The sequence below is a fragment of the Leptonychotes weddellii genome, unplaced genomic scaffold, assembly GCF_054177405.1.
Source record: "Leptonychotes weddellii isolate Sample4059 unplaced genomic scaffold, ASM5417740v2 HiC_scaffold_1626, whole genome shotgun sequence".
Lineage (NCBI taxonomy): Eukaryota > Metazoa > Chordata > Mammalia > Carnivora > Phocidae > Leptonychotes > Leptonychotes weddellii.
In genome coordinates, this window is record NW_027745103.1 from 1 (window position 1) to 12641 (window position 12641).

The following is a 12641-nucleotide window of genomic DNA, read 5'->3' on the forward strand; positions in this document are numbered from 1 at the left end:
TGAGACCACACTGTCCCGGAGGGTTCCACCCCCCGCTTAGCCACCAGAGTGACGTCCCTCAGCGGAGCAGACTTTTAAAAGTTCCGATTTTGTGCTCCGCGGCTCTATCACTTGCCAGAAGCGGCCGACGGAGGCCCCTCCCCCGCCGTCTATCCTCCCGAATATCGCCTCGGATTCACTTCTCCGCACGTCCTACCTTTCAGAAAGTGGTCGCTTTTCTGATGAGAGAGTTGTTGCTATTCTTTTCTTCGATCTCCTGTTGAGTTTGTAGGTGTTCAGAATGGTTTGATCCCTATCCAGCTGAATTCCTGAGAGGAGACGAAATCCAGGTCTCCTACTCCTCTGCCATCTTGCTCCGCCTCATATTTTTACCTTTTGTCAAAATTATTTAAATCCTATTATTCTCCTGCCACAAATCTATCATTAAATGTTTCTGATTGTTACAGATTTTATTCAGCCTGTATCCAGATCAAGGAAAGTTCTGGCAGTTGTTGGCTGTGTCACCCCTGCAAAGCTACTGTATCCAGTCTATACAGAGATGGATAGTTGCCCATGGCTGAGATTCACCAAGAGACACCAGAGAACTATTACAACTGTTGCTGAAGGCTGCAGTGTAGGTGATCACTGTTCCTCCCATGCCTATTTTGTTCCTTCAGGACATTTGATGAAAGATGAGGCCAGAGCAGAAGGGGAGGGGAGCACTAGTGAAACTATGATGGGTGGTTGGTGGTGAGGTTCCCCCTGGGGTGATGACAACCAGGTGGCACATTCCAGTTAGGGCCTGGCTCCCCTGGGCTCTTGCATACTCTGTTTTGTACCCCATCCCCACTTCCTTTTGCATTTCCGCCTGGGTGGTTTCTACTGACCTATTTTTAAGTTCATTGCTTCTTTTCCTTGGCTGTGTCACCTGGGCATGATGATTGCTTGGTTTCTTCATACTGTGTTTTCTCTTGCCTTTTTGTAGGCCTCATAGTTTGTCACTAAAAGCCAGATGTGTTGTATAGGATAGTAGATATTGAGTGTGTTAGTCAGCTCGGAATGCTGTAACAAAATACCGCAGCCTGGGGCTTAACAGATATTTATTACTCACAGTGCTAGAGGTTGGACGTCCAAAGTCAAGGTGCTTGCCAATTTGATATCTGATGAGAGCTCTCTTTCTGGCTTGCAGATGGCTGCCTTTCTTGCCATGTCCTCACAGGGCCTTTCCTCAGTGTGCCTGTGTGTATGTGGAGAGAGAGAGCATTCTCTAGTGGCTGTTCTTAATAAGGATACAATCCTCTCAGATCAGGGCCCCACCCTATGACTTCATTTAACCTCAGTTACTTCCTTAGAGGCCCCATCTCCAGACACAGCCACACTGGGCGGCCGGGCTTCAACATATGAATTTTGTGGGGGACATAAACATTTATTCCATAGCACTGTGGGTTTTAGTTGGGGGTCTGGGTAAATCTAGTCAGAGGTTGGCTGTGTGGCAGTGTGTGGTTGCTATGGTAACCTCTAGCATCCCACACACTTGGAATTGCTTGGCTTCTCTCCTGCTGTCTGCCAGGCTGTGCACTATTCCTATTCCTTCCACAGGGGAGAGTTACTTTTCCCTCTTACCCACCACTCCCAGCTGCTGGGGTTCCACTGTGCCCTTAGACTACCAGATTTGATACGTTTCCCCAGCAAATTAACGCTTTTTCATGAATCTCTTCAGTTTCTCCATCTTCCTTGTGAGTACCTGCTAGGGTTCCTGAAGCAAAATCCTATTAGAAGATGTGAACACCCCAATTCTGTGGCTCCCAGGATCTCCCTACTATCACGCTAGCCCACACTTGACCTTGAGCAGTTTAAAAATTTTCTGATTTAATCTTGCCTGCTTCTGCCTGTAATGGTAGCACCTGTCTCAGGGAAGCAAACGCTGGGCCCTATTCCTCCCCTCGGTCACCCATCTCACTCTAGATTTCAAGTTAGATGTTTATGATGCAACCTCATTCTTGACAGAATAAGTCATTAACTTAACATCTGTCCAGGCTTTTCAGGTTGTGAGAGTAGGAGTGGTGTGTTTCTAGCTCTCTACTTATCCCAGCTGAAACTGAAAGTCCAGAGCCCAAAGTCTCTCTTGAATAGACATTTGGATGAGGATAGTCAAGCATGAAAGTCCCTAAAGCTCCCAAGCCTGGGAGAGGGAGCATCTTGGAAAGCAAGCTGGGGAGGAGAGGAGGGCAAGGAGGAGAAAGGAGTGGGGAGGAAGAGGAAGCAAATGGAGGAGGAGGCTCATGGAGGAGGAGGGAGAAAAGGAGGCAACTGTGTCCAGCTCAAGTATTTCTGATTATTACCTTTTTTTCTGATCATTGCCTTTTAAAAAGGAGTTAAATCATTCACAGATTTTTTTTCTTCAGTATCTTCAACTGATAAGCTTGGGTGAACTGAAATTTTAGAAAATTGGGTAGTTTCCCTTGCAGTCACCAGTAGTTTTTGCATATTCTTATTTCCTCTGGTTCTTTTGGGGAGTCCCTCTGTGTCTTTCCAGAACATCCTCTCACTCAGCTGAGCCACTCAACATTCCAGAAAGACCTGGCACTCAAGGTCTTCAGGTGGGCTCATGAGATGGCTCTGGTGGGCAGTGCATGGTGCATCCCTGCCCTTAAATGAATGAGAGCACTCATCTGTACCTGCTCTCAGGACAGGGTAGCTCTGAAGTCTATCTGAAAGCTTGCTAAAGTCTTGGTATTTGCTTCACCACTTTAAAATTGTGTCTCAGTTTTAGGTGAAGATGTATCTCCCTGTGAGAGAACTGGAGAGCTCTGTGATTTTAATGAGCTTTGTTTCCCATTCTTATGCCTTACCTCTATATCATCTCCATGGGTTAAAAACACTAAGACATCTTCCTGCTTTCCTCAGCTTCCCCTGGGGCCTTCTCAAAGCAAGTGTCAGTGTGGAGGCCTGACTTCATGATGCCCGTAGGAGAGGGATCCTGCCTTCCCTTCATGTGACCTCACTGTAAATGATCATAACCTACTGCCCAGGCTGAGCCAAGAACTCGGAGAGATCCTATCCAGAACCAGACAGGGAGGCAGAAATATTTGCAGGTTGCTGAGTGATTACTGTACTGTGGCAACTCCTGTATGAACCTTATCAGTCAGCAGAAATCCTAAATAAGTATAATAAGTAAGGATAATAACAGGATAAAATCAGATAATGACAAATAAGAGTCTTCTGTTCATCCCACCGAGAACTGTACCATGTCACTTTTGCTCCACAGCATTGTGCAGTCTTCCTTCTAGAGCAGCTCAAGTACACTAGCCCTTTCCTGGGACTTGAATGAACCCAGACCCATCCTAGTGACTGGCAGACAAATGGTTTTTCTCAGCAGTAAGGGTAACCGGGAGGTCTCTCTCCTGTTCTCTGAGCCATGTGTGTATTTGGATGAAGAGAGAAAGAGAAGTGGAAGAGATGAAGAGAGCTGTGTGGGATGATAGGAATGCTGCAGAATGGTTCTTACATGTCTATGGATCTGTTAAAGAAAAAAAAGTCTTCAGTGACACTTGTTAAAGATGACAAGTCACACTTTATTCGGGAACTTAGTGATAGTTGTAGAGACCACTGCAGTGAGGTCTTGCAGTGGGGGAGAAAGATTGAACTTGAAAAGTGGGACTTTAAAGCCAAGGAGCAGGGTGGGGGGCAGTGGATGAAAAACTACTAAGAGGAAACATCATGGATAAGAGGAGATTCTGGCCAAACTGACCTCACAGGATCCTTGTTGAAGACAGGCCAGAGTGACCAGACATCACCTGGGGGATGGAGGTGGATGAGGAATCTGATCAGATTTTGAGTGTGATTAGATATGGAGAATGAAGATTCTGCCTAAATTAACCTAGCAGGATTCTTGCTAAAACTGGACACAGAAGCCCCAAAGTCAGGGCTTAGTCTTAGAGAAGAGAGTTCAAAGGAGCATACCTAAGGTTTGGCCAAAGAGAGACTCTGTCAATCATTAACCATTATTAAGGCTGATTTAAGCTTCCCATGGGCTCCTTAGAAAATGTACATTTTTCTTTTCTTTTTTTTTTTTTTTTTAAGATTTTATTTATTTAATTGACAGAGAGAGAGAGATAGTGAGAGAGGTAACACAAGCAGGGGGAGTGGGAGAGGGAGAAGCAGGCTTCCCGCCGAGCAGGGAGCCCAATGCGGGGCTCGATCCCAGGACCCTGGGATCATGACCCGAGCCGAAGGCAGTCGCTTAACCAACTGAGCCACCCAGGCGCCCCGAAAATGTACATTTTTCTCAGTAGATTTTCCATACATTTCTGGAAGCTCACAGACCCTCTTCCAGGACCTTAGGCTGAGAACTTGCTGTGGTGGTTTGTGAAAGACAGATCAGAGGTCAGAAGTCCCCCTCAGATGCGCCCAGAGAGCCAACTGCTGCTGGTATCTACAAAAATGGGGACAGAGTCAGGGCAGGCTAGACTGTGCACCAGAGTTTGGAACTTTGAAGGTGATTCTCAGCAAAAGGGTGTTATTGTGCCGGTCTGGGGCAAGAAGTGATTCAGGCAGGCCTGGTTTTGAAAGGCCAGTAGTGGTGTTCTCATTGTTGTCCTCATGAGTGAAGAGCCCCACTGTTATTCCTTCTTGACTTCTGGCCAGACCCCAGGGGTGTGTGTTTTGGTGGGAAGTGCTTTTGGAGAAAGCCTCACTATCCTTTAACTGGAGAATAACAAAGCTACCTTTTCCCCTATGATGTTTTCTCTGTATTAGTTGGGTTTTGTCACCTCAGTAATTGCAGGGTTTATTTTAGAAGCTTTGTGAAACAGGAAGTGGCTGTGATTGCAGGCACGTGAAGTTCTTTGTCCCTGAATTGTTCTCTGTGCTTATTATGGGGGAGACCTGTTCAAGGCTCCTAGGTCATTAAACAGGTGAATAATGGTCAGCAAGCCAGGTTATATATAGGCAGGGTAATTAGGCTTGCTCACTGACCTTCCTCCCTTCCCTCCTTCCCTTTCTCTCCCTCCCTCTCTTCCAATCTTTTTTCCTTGTTTCTTGACATATGGTCCATTTTCCATCACACCCTTCATAGTAGTCCTGGGCTTTCAAAGTACGTAAAGAAAACACTATACATATTAAAGGATTTTGTCCCCTCCTGTTCTTCCTCTCTTACATCCTAAACTCCTCATCATTGTGATGTCCATTATGATAGCAACTAGTTACTTGTGGCTCTTGACATTTAAATTTATATTAATGAAGTAAATAACATTAAAGTTTCACTTCCCCATTCACACCAGCCACATTTCAAGTGCTTAATAGCCACATGTGATTAGTGGCTACCATATCAGACAGCACAGATAAAAACATTTCTATCACCACAGAAAATTCTATTGGCCAGCACCACTCTAGAAATTAAGGACAATCATTCATCCATTTGGTCCCAAATGCTGGAGAAAATACATTAGCACTAGATAGATTATTTTTATGAATTGATCAGTCTTAAAAGTTTCATACTTTATCAAATGACATTGCTTCCATTTTTATCAAGAAGTTGGGTCTAAAGGAACCCCACTTTCTTACCTCCATTCAACTAAGCAAAAGTTGTGTCAAAGAAAAATTGTATCAGTTAAACAGGTAAGGAAGACTTTATCCAAGACTATTGCAATAGGGAAGAGATTGAACTCAACTCCAAATACAACAGGTTAAGCTGGGAATCTACAGAAGGGTGAGGGGGAGGATGGAAAATTACAAAGGGAACTTGGCTGGGGTTCAAGAGTGAAGTGAAGGCATTCTTAAAAAAAAAAAAAAAAGAAAGAAAAAAAGAAAAGAAAGAAAGAAAAAGAAAAAGAGTGAAGGGATTCTCGATAAACTGGGCTCACCAGGCCAAGGTTGAAACTTAACCAAGAAGAGGGCTCAGAGGACTTAAGTTTGGTCCAGGAGGGAGTCCTGGCCAGTGTTAACTGAACCTGGCATTTGATAGGCTCTGTAGCAAACTGAAGGGTAAGCCCAAGAGGACTGTACATTTTAGGTGGAAATGAAGGCCCCTTTCAGGCTCTCATGGATTTGTTCCATGACCTGTAGCAGCACACTGCCCGCTCTTCAGAAGTGCTTTGTTCATGTGTCTTTCTCCCCACCATGCATAGGCTGCCAAGACAGCTGCCCACACTGGGACAGCCAGAGAAAGTCAATGGTCACACTCATTAGAGGTACAACAGGAAGATAATTAACTAGGAACTCAGAGGAGGGATGTCTAGGGGGCTCACAGAGTGGGAAGAAGGTTCATGGAAAGCATGTCAAGTTAGCTTTTGAAAGATGGCTTTGACTGGGGTAGTGGTAAAGGCAGGAGACTACTTTGATGCAGCTAGAAGAAGGAGGCGATTTCTCTCTGACTTCTTCATGCCCCATCTGGCAGGGACTTTGGTCTAAGTTTGGAGGACCTCAAGGATGAGGTAAACAAAGGATGCTGTAAACAAATATTATTGGTGAAACAAGTATATTTGTTGGGGCATCTAATGTGGTGAGAACCACATTAGTTTCTAAAGAAGTAACAAAATGAATAAGATGCAGTTATTCCTCTTGAGGAGTGAGACCAGTTGGGGAGAAAAGTCTAAAACAAACTGCAGTATGGCATGAGCCCAATCTACAGAGGAACACTGGAGGAAGCCAGAGGATCCGCTGGAGTCATGGATGACAAGGAAAGATTTAAGGAGAGGAGAGTTTGAGTGAGAACTTGAAAAATGGTAGAAGTTCTGCAGATTTGGGGAGGCATTTGAGGCAAAGGCAGGGGACTATGTGTTAGGAGCATGGTGGACAGTTCAACATGGCTGGGAGGCAAGGATTGAAGCTACCTGCAGGGGTGAGGCTCAATTAGAGGCTCCTGTTTGCTGGGATCTGGAAGTTACAGCTGACACAGTCTGAGCACCCCAGTGGGCTTTGAATCCTAAGTGCATGGTGGGCATCTAGAAAGAGAAAAGGAAGGGTGGAAGTACACGTGGTCCTGTGTCTATGTGATTTTGTATGCACTCAATTTGGTTGGTTAATAATAGGGTGCTTTGTTACGTGGTTGTCTCCCCAACAGGGCATGAGATGTCCCCCGGCCCCCAGGACAAAGGTCTTGTTTTATTCATTCATTTCTTGGAACGCAATAAATGCTCCACAAACATTCATTAAATCTGAGGGTGAAGGCACTGCTTTTCTAATGTTAGCCTCTAGGTGGTGCTGTTCCTTCCGGGTTTCTGCAAGGTCTCTTGGAATCCTTTCTGAACTGAAATATTTCTCCCCACCGTGTATCTTGTGTTTGCCCTGGGGAAAGACCAAGACACGAGTAATTTTGGCAGAAGCAGCAGTGTCTCTTTGGGCCTTTTCTTGGTACATCCTGCCTCATGCGTGACTTCTGTTTTCCATTTGTCCTTGATGGAACCCAAGTAGTAGCATAAGTATGTGGAGAGGCTTTCCAACCAAGTGCGGGGGACTGCTGCTCAGTCTGGGCTCTCATATGGGCAACAGTGCTGATAAAACCCTTTCTTTACCAGGATGTTTTTTGTACAATTGGTTTTTTTAAACCAGTGCATTTTGCTGGAGGAAATAGATAATGAAAAAAGATTAACCATTCACTGGCCCTTGATACAGTAAATCTTGTGTACACTCTGGCAACAGTGAGGTTGTGCCTTTTCCCTAAGTCTGTTCCATAAACCGCCTGTTTCTTCTAGGGTTTTAAGGAAGAGTAAAGGAATTGGCTACTGAATGCTCCTACAGTCAGTGAGCTGCTGCTAAGACTTTTGAGACCTCATACAAAGCTTAGACTATTTTGAGATTCATTTTTCCACCTACAACAGTTTTTTCCTCTGGATCAAAATAACTAGGCTAGCCACTGTGTAGAATCCATGTCATGACCCCCAGAACCTTGCAGCAGAGGCAAGACTTGGCCCAGAGCAGAGAGAGAAGGGTTGAGTAGCATGGGCTCCTACATTTGTGCAAAACCCAAATGCAGGATGTTGGTGCTAAGGGGAAGCCTACAGTGGGGCTTAAGTGCCATGGAAATTATATTTTGTGGGGGGAAAGCCTCTTTACCTGATAATTTTTCCCTGATCAAGAGTCCTTCACACGCTTTGAAGAAATTTCTCTCCTTTCACTACAGTGCATGTCACTTATTTAGCTGGCTTCAGAATTCTTATTTTCAATTCTCTTTGTGATTTCTCATTCTAAAAATAGAGACCTGGCACCTAAGGATTTGGACATGGATGTGGATCAGTTTATCTGTTCATTAATGCAGCCGTCCTGTCTACTAGCTCATGGTGGGTCCAGGAACTTGGGCAGGAGTTTTATGCTGGCTGCAAAATGTGGAAGCAGAGATCATGGTAGAATGGGGAGATACCACTTAAAGGTTAAAACAGAGGATTTGAAATGCATGCGATCAGACATTGCAAAACCAACTGCATGTCAGGAGTGAAGTGCTAAGGAGATAAGGAGTGGTCAAAGTCTGCAGTACAGTTGTCAGAAACAGCCTGGATAGGTATTTCTCTGTGCACCTTCTAAGGAGGGTGCTCACTGGGTGGGTGGTGAGGGGACTTCAGGCCTCTCTTCCTTGCTTTGTGGTTCACCTTGACTTTGCCTCAGCTTCGAATCTCACCAGCCACATGGACTCCACACTGCTCCAGGTGGATCTGGCAGGGGCCCTGGTGGCCGGTGGCCCAAGTCATACCGGGAGAGAAGAACATGTCATGGTGGAGGTGACCCAGGCTGACGTTCCAGGCTCCAGGCGGCGGCGGCCACAGCAGGTTACACTTATAAGTTATTTGAAAGGAATTGTGAAAACTCATTTCATCTCTTTATAAATTGAGTTTCCTTTTGAATGGATTTGATGGGAAGCCATAAGGCAATGGCACCATTATTAGGCAAACCCCATCTTTTGCTTTGTCTTTGACTCTTTTTTCCTTTTGTTTAAGACAATTATAAAACTCTTGCCATTTCAGTAAAATGAGGCTTGCAAGTTATTTAATTCACATGATTTTACTGGGCAATTCAGGGAAACATTATATATTTGAAAGCAGTTTTGTTGTTAAAGCACAATTAAACCTGGGCTTTACCCCATGGTACGGAAGGTATTTCAACACCACAGTTCTCTTGGGTTTGGGGACACTTGCCTAAGACTTGCATAGTTTCCCAAAGCTTCTGCTTCTAAAGTGATAGGCTCTTGTGCTTAGTGTCTCCTAGACAAAAACTTTAGCTCCTGTCCTTCGAAGGCAAGGAGAGCCAACAGTGGTGTTGTCACCATGGCCCAGAGCCCAGACAAGGCCTGGCCCCTCTCTGTGCATCCTGACCTGTACCCCAAGTCCTGGCCTGATGACTCCCTGGGATTATCATGGTGACTTGTCTATGAAGTTCATGGGTTTTCCCTATTATAATCAATAGGAGGAAACCCTGCTGGTGCACAATGCTGTGTCATCCAAAATGGAGCATCTGATGGGTTACTGCACCCCTCGCATTTTCCTGCCATGCAAAGCAGGGTCCACAGAGCAAAAGCCTCATAATGAATGAGGCTGCAGTTTCATGGGTGATGGTCTGTGCAGCACCAGTGTTCTGAACCAGTTGCCTTGGCCTTGGTCTTAGGATGTAAACTTCACTTCCTTCTGTGTGGTGTACAACCGGCTGGCAAGGCCTTCTCATTAAAGGCGGGGTAGGCACACATCTGCCTGCTCTGTCTGTGGGCCTTGTGTGGGGGAAGATGTGACCTTTTGCAGCCTGCTGACACAGCTGCCTGCCCATGGGGCTCTACTCCGCTCTAGTGTCACACACAAATCCAGCTCAGAAACACGAAGAACACAAGAGATCTTTACTAATGGATTTTTTCTGATATACTCTTTCCAAATACTGAAGTGTTTTAAGAGAACTTATGAACTCTCATTTATGCTTTGACCAATTTCAGAGTTCCTATTTTCATTTACTTTATGATTTGTGGGCAGCAAAGCTCCTGTCCTCCCATTGCAGTTTCCCTGGCCCTTTCGCTCCCCCAGCTAGCCCCTCCCTCTCTGCTCACATCTGGTCCCCCTCAGCTGGTTTCTCCACTGCCCTGCTTAGGACAGGAACATGTGGGGAGGATTTGCCTGCAGCAAAGGAAGCTTCATCCTTGGATCCTACCTCCCATGGACTCCTGTAACATGGGTGTGAAGGTTTTCTGCCTCCAATTTGCAAGCAGGAAGCAGTTCTAAGCAAGCATTTCTTGTGAATTGCCTCAGAGGGCTCAGAAGATCCCAAGTCTTGTATAAAGTGCAGTGATTTCTTTTTCTCATAGTAAATCATATTTACTTCTATACCTTTGTACCCTTTATACTAATTCTGTATTTGTACTTCCGCATTCTTTTTTTTTTTTTTTTTCTTAAAGCCCTCTATGTTGTGGAAATTTCCAGTTCTGCACAGCTTGGATATGCTCTAGTGTCAGGGATGTGGGAGCTGTATACAAAGTCCTTGCTGTTCCTCTTTTTCTTCTTTTCTTATTCTAAACTAACACCTACAGTGAATAGCGCTGAATCCCAGGTGATGGTTCAGGTTCAAAGCCTTACTCTGATATTACATTTCAACTTTTACAGGTCACTCAGAATTGGACAGTATTTTTAAATCCGAGAAGAAGTGAGCACTTGGTGGTGAGCAGGACCTTTGAGATACTGAGCAGGTGGGTCTCAAGTGATCAAGGATCTTGGGGGAAGGTCTCCTCTGGACATTTTCACTTAAAAAGTTTGACCTGTGGGACTCCAATTTTTGGCACAAATAGCCAGATCAGTTATGTGGTTTGGATGGGATGCTCTAACTGTATAGACTAGGAACATGAAGGATGTAGGAGGGCATCATAACACTCACTCTCTGTGAGTGTCAGGAAATGAGGATTGATTGCAGGGTCCATTTTGAAGCAAATGATATTTTTAGTTGATGCTTTAATTTCATTAATATTATGAAGCTCCACAATGGGGAATTCCAGGAAATTTTAGGATTATTTCTCTTTTTCTTTAATGCTGCTCCATATTTTGTCTATATGAGTTTGCTAGGCCTGCCATAACAAATACCACAGAGTGTATGACTTAAACAGTAGAAATTTATTTCCTCAGGGGTTCAGCAGGATTTGTCTCTTCAGAGTACTCTCTCCTTGGCTTTGTCTCCCTGTGTTTTTCTGTGGACTTTTCTGTGTGTGTGTGTGTGTCCCAATCCCTTCTTGTAAGGACACTAGTCATACTGTATTAGGGACCACATCAGTGACCTCATTTTAACTTAATCACCTCTGTAAAGACTCTATCTCTAAATATAGTCACATTCTGAAGTTTTGAGGGTTAGGGTGTCAACATCTATATTTTGGGGACACAGTTCAGCTCAGAATAGTTACTGACTAAACTTTTAGAAAAGTGCTTTAATTTCACCATGCCACATACTGTTGATTACTTGGATGCCTCTTGTTCCAGGTACTTTTCCCCACCATCTGTGACAACCTGTCTATGTGTTCTCAGGTTGCACATGGCCCTTTTTTGAATCTCCCACATGTGAGAATGGTTGGCTTTGCTATTTGTTAGCAGGTAAAGCAGTCAGTGTGTAATGAGGAGAGAGAAAATTAAATGGCTAGAACCAGTGTGAAAGTCCTTGCTCCCTGTTAATTGTTGGAGTGGCACCTGCCATGAGGCAGACACTGCCAGATGAGGGGGCCTACATCATATGGACCTGGCCATAGGGAGGCTGTGTCTGCATCTTACACTGCTCATATGCACTCAGAGCGCCTCATCTGCCAGGTCAGACATTGGGCTAAATCACTGTGAGGTCAGTTTGGGCTCTGGTTATGGCCATGGATGACTTGTGTTGGGAAGGACACCAAGGAAGCAGGCACTAATTGTTGACATAGAGTGTGGTTTCCCTTACTAGTGGTAATATTTTTGCTTCATTCTGCAGAGATACTGTTTCTATCAGCATTCGAGCCTCCCTCCAGCAGACACAGGCAGTTCCTCTTTTGATGGCTCATCAATACCTCCGTGCAAGCATAGAAGCACAAGTGACCATTGCTGTGGTCATCCTTGCTGGGGTCTACATGCTGATTATATTTGAGGTAACTTTCATGCCAGCTCTCTAAGATTTATCTGTGCTCACAAGTAAGTGTCTTTCAACATGAAGGTGCTCTGGATGGGCTCAGTTCTGCTTCTTAATCAAACTGCAATGGCATCTTTCCTAAAAAGGAAGATTCCATCATTCTAGGTAGAAATTGATCTGTACTGGAATATTTGCTGAACCTTGGCAACTGACACATGCAAGATGAGTTTTAGCAGGCCCCAGCAAAAGTTTACCTGAGAAAACTGAATATGTACATGAGTTTCTCACCCTTACTCTGCTGCTCACTTGAAGTGTGAATCTCTCTGAGATGCATATTAGAATGCCCCCATTTGCTTCATAGGATTGTGTATATTACAGGGACTTGAGAGACCTTGGGCTATGTGGGGGGAGGGATTATTATCTGTTATGTTTATCAACTCAGCTAATGAGCCTTTTCACAATTGATCTCATGTCTTATAAATTCCATGTTTCTGGGAAACTAAGTTCGGCTCTACCTTTAATAGCATGGAGCAAAATGCAGACACTGCCTGGATGGGTTGGTCCATTATTAATTTAATCATGAAACCAGATATACAGCAACACATTGATGGGATGTC

At 44.7% G+C, this 12641-nt stretch overlaps 1 long non-coding RNA gene across 1 annotated transcript; it reads left to right on the forward strand.

The window, feature by feature from the left end:
* Positions 1–376: 376 nt before the first annotated feature.
* On the forward strand, positions 377–12229 carry LOC145718476 (uncharacterized). The gene is made up of 4 exons (XR_014141837.1): positions 377–519; positions 8581–8741; positions 10551–10633; positions 11890–12229. It is a non-coding gene; the product is annotated as an uncharacterized LOC145718476 (long non-coding RNA).
* The last annotated feature ends 412 nt before the right edge of the window (positions 12230–12641 follow it).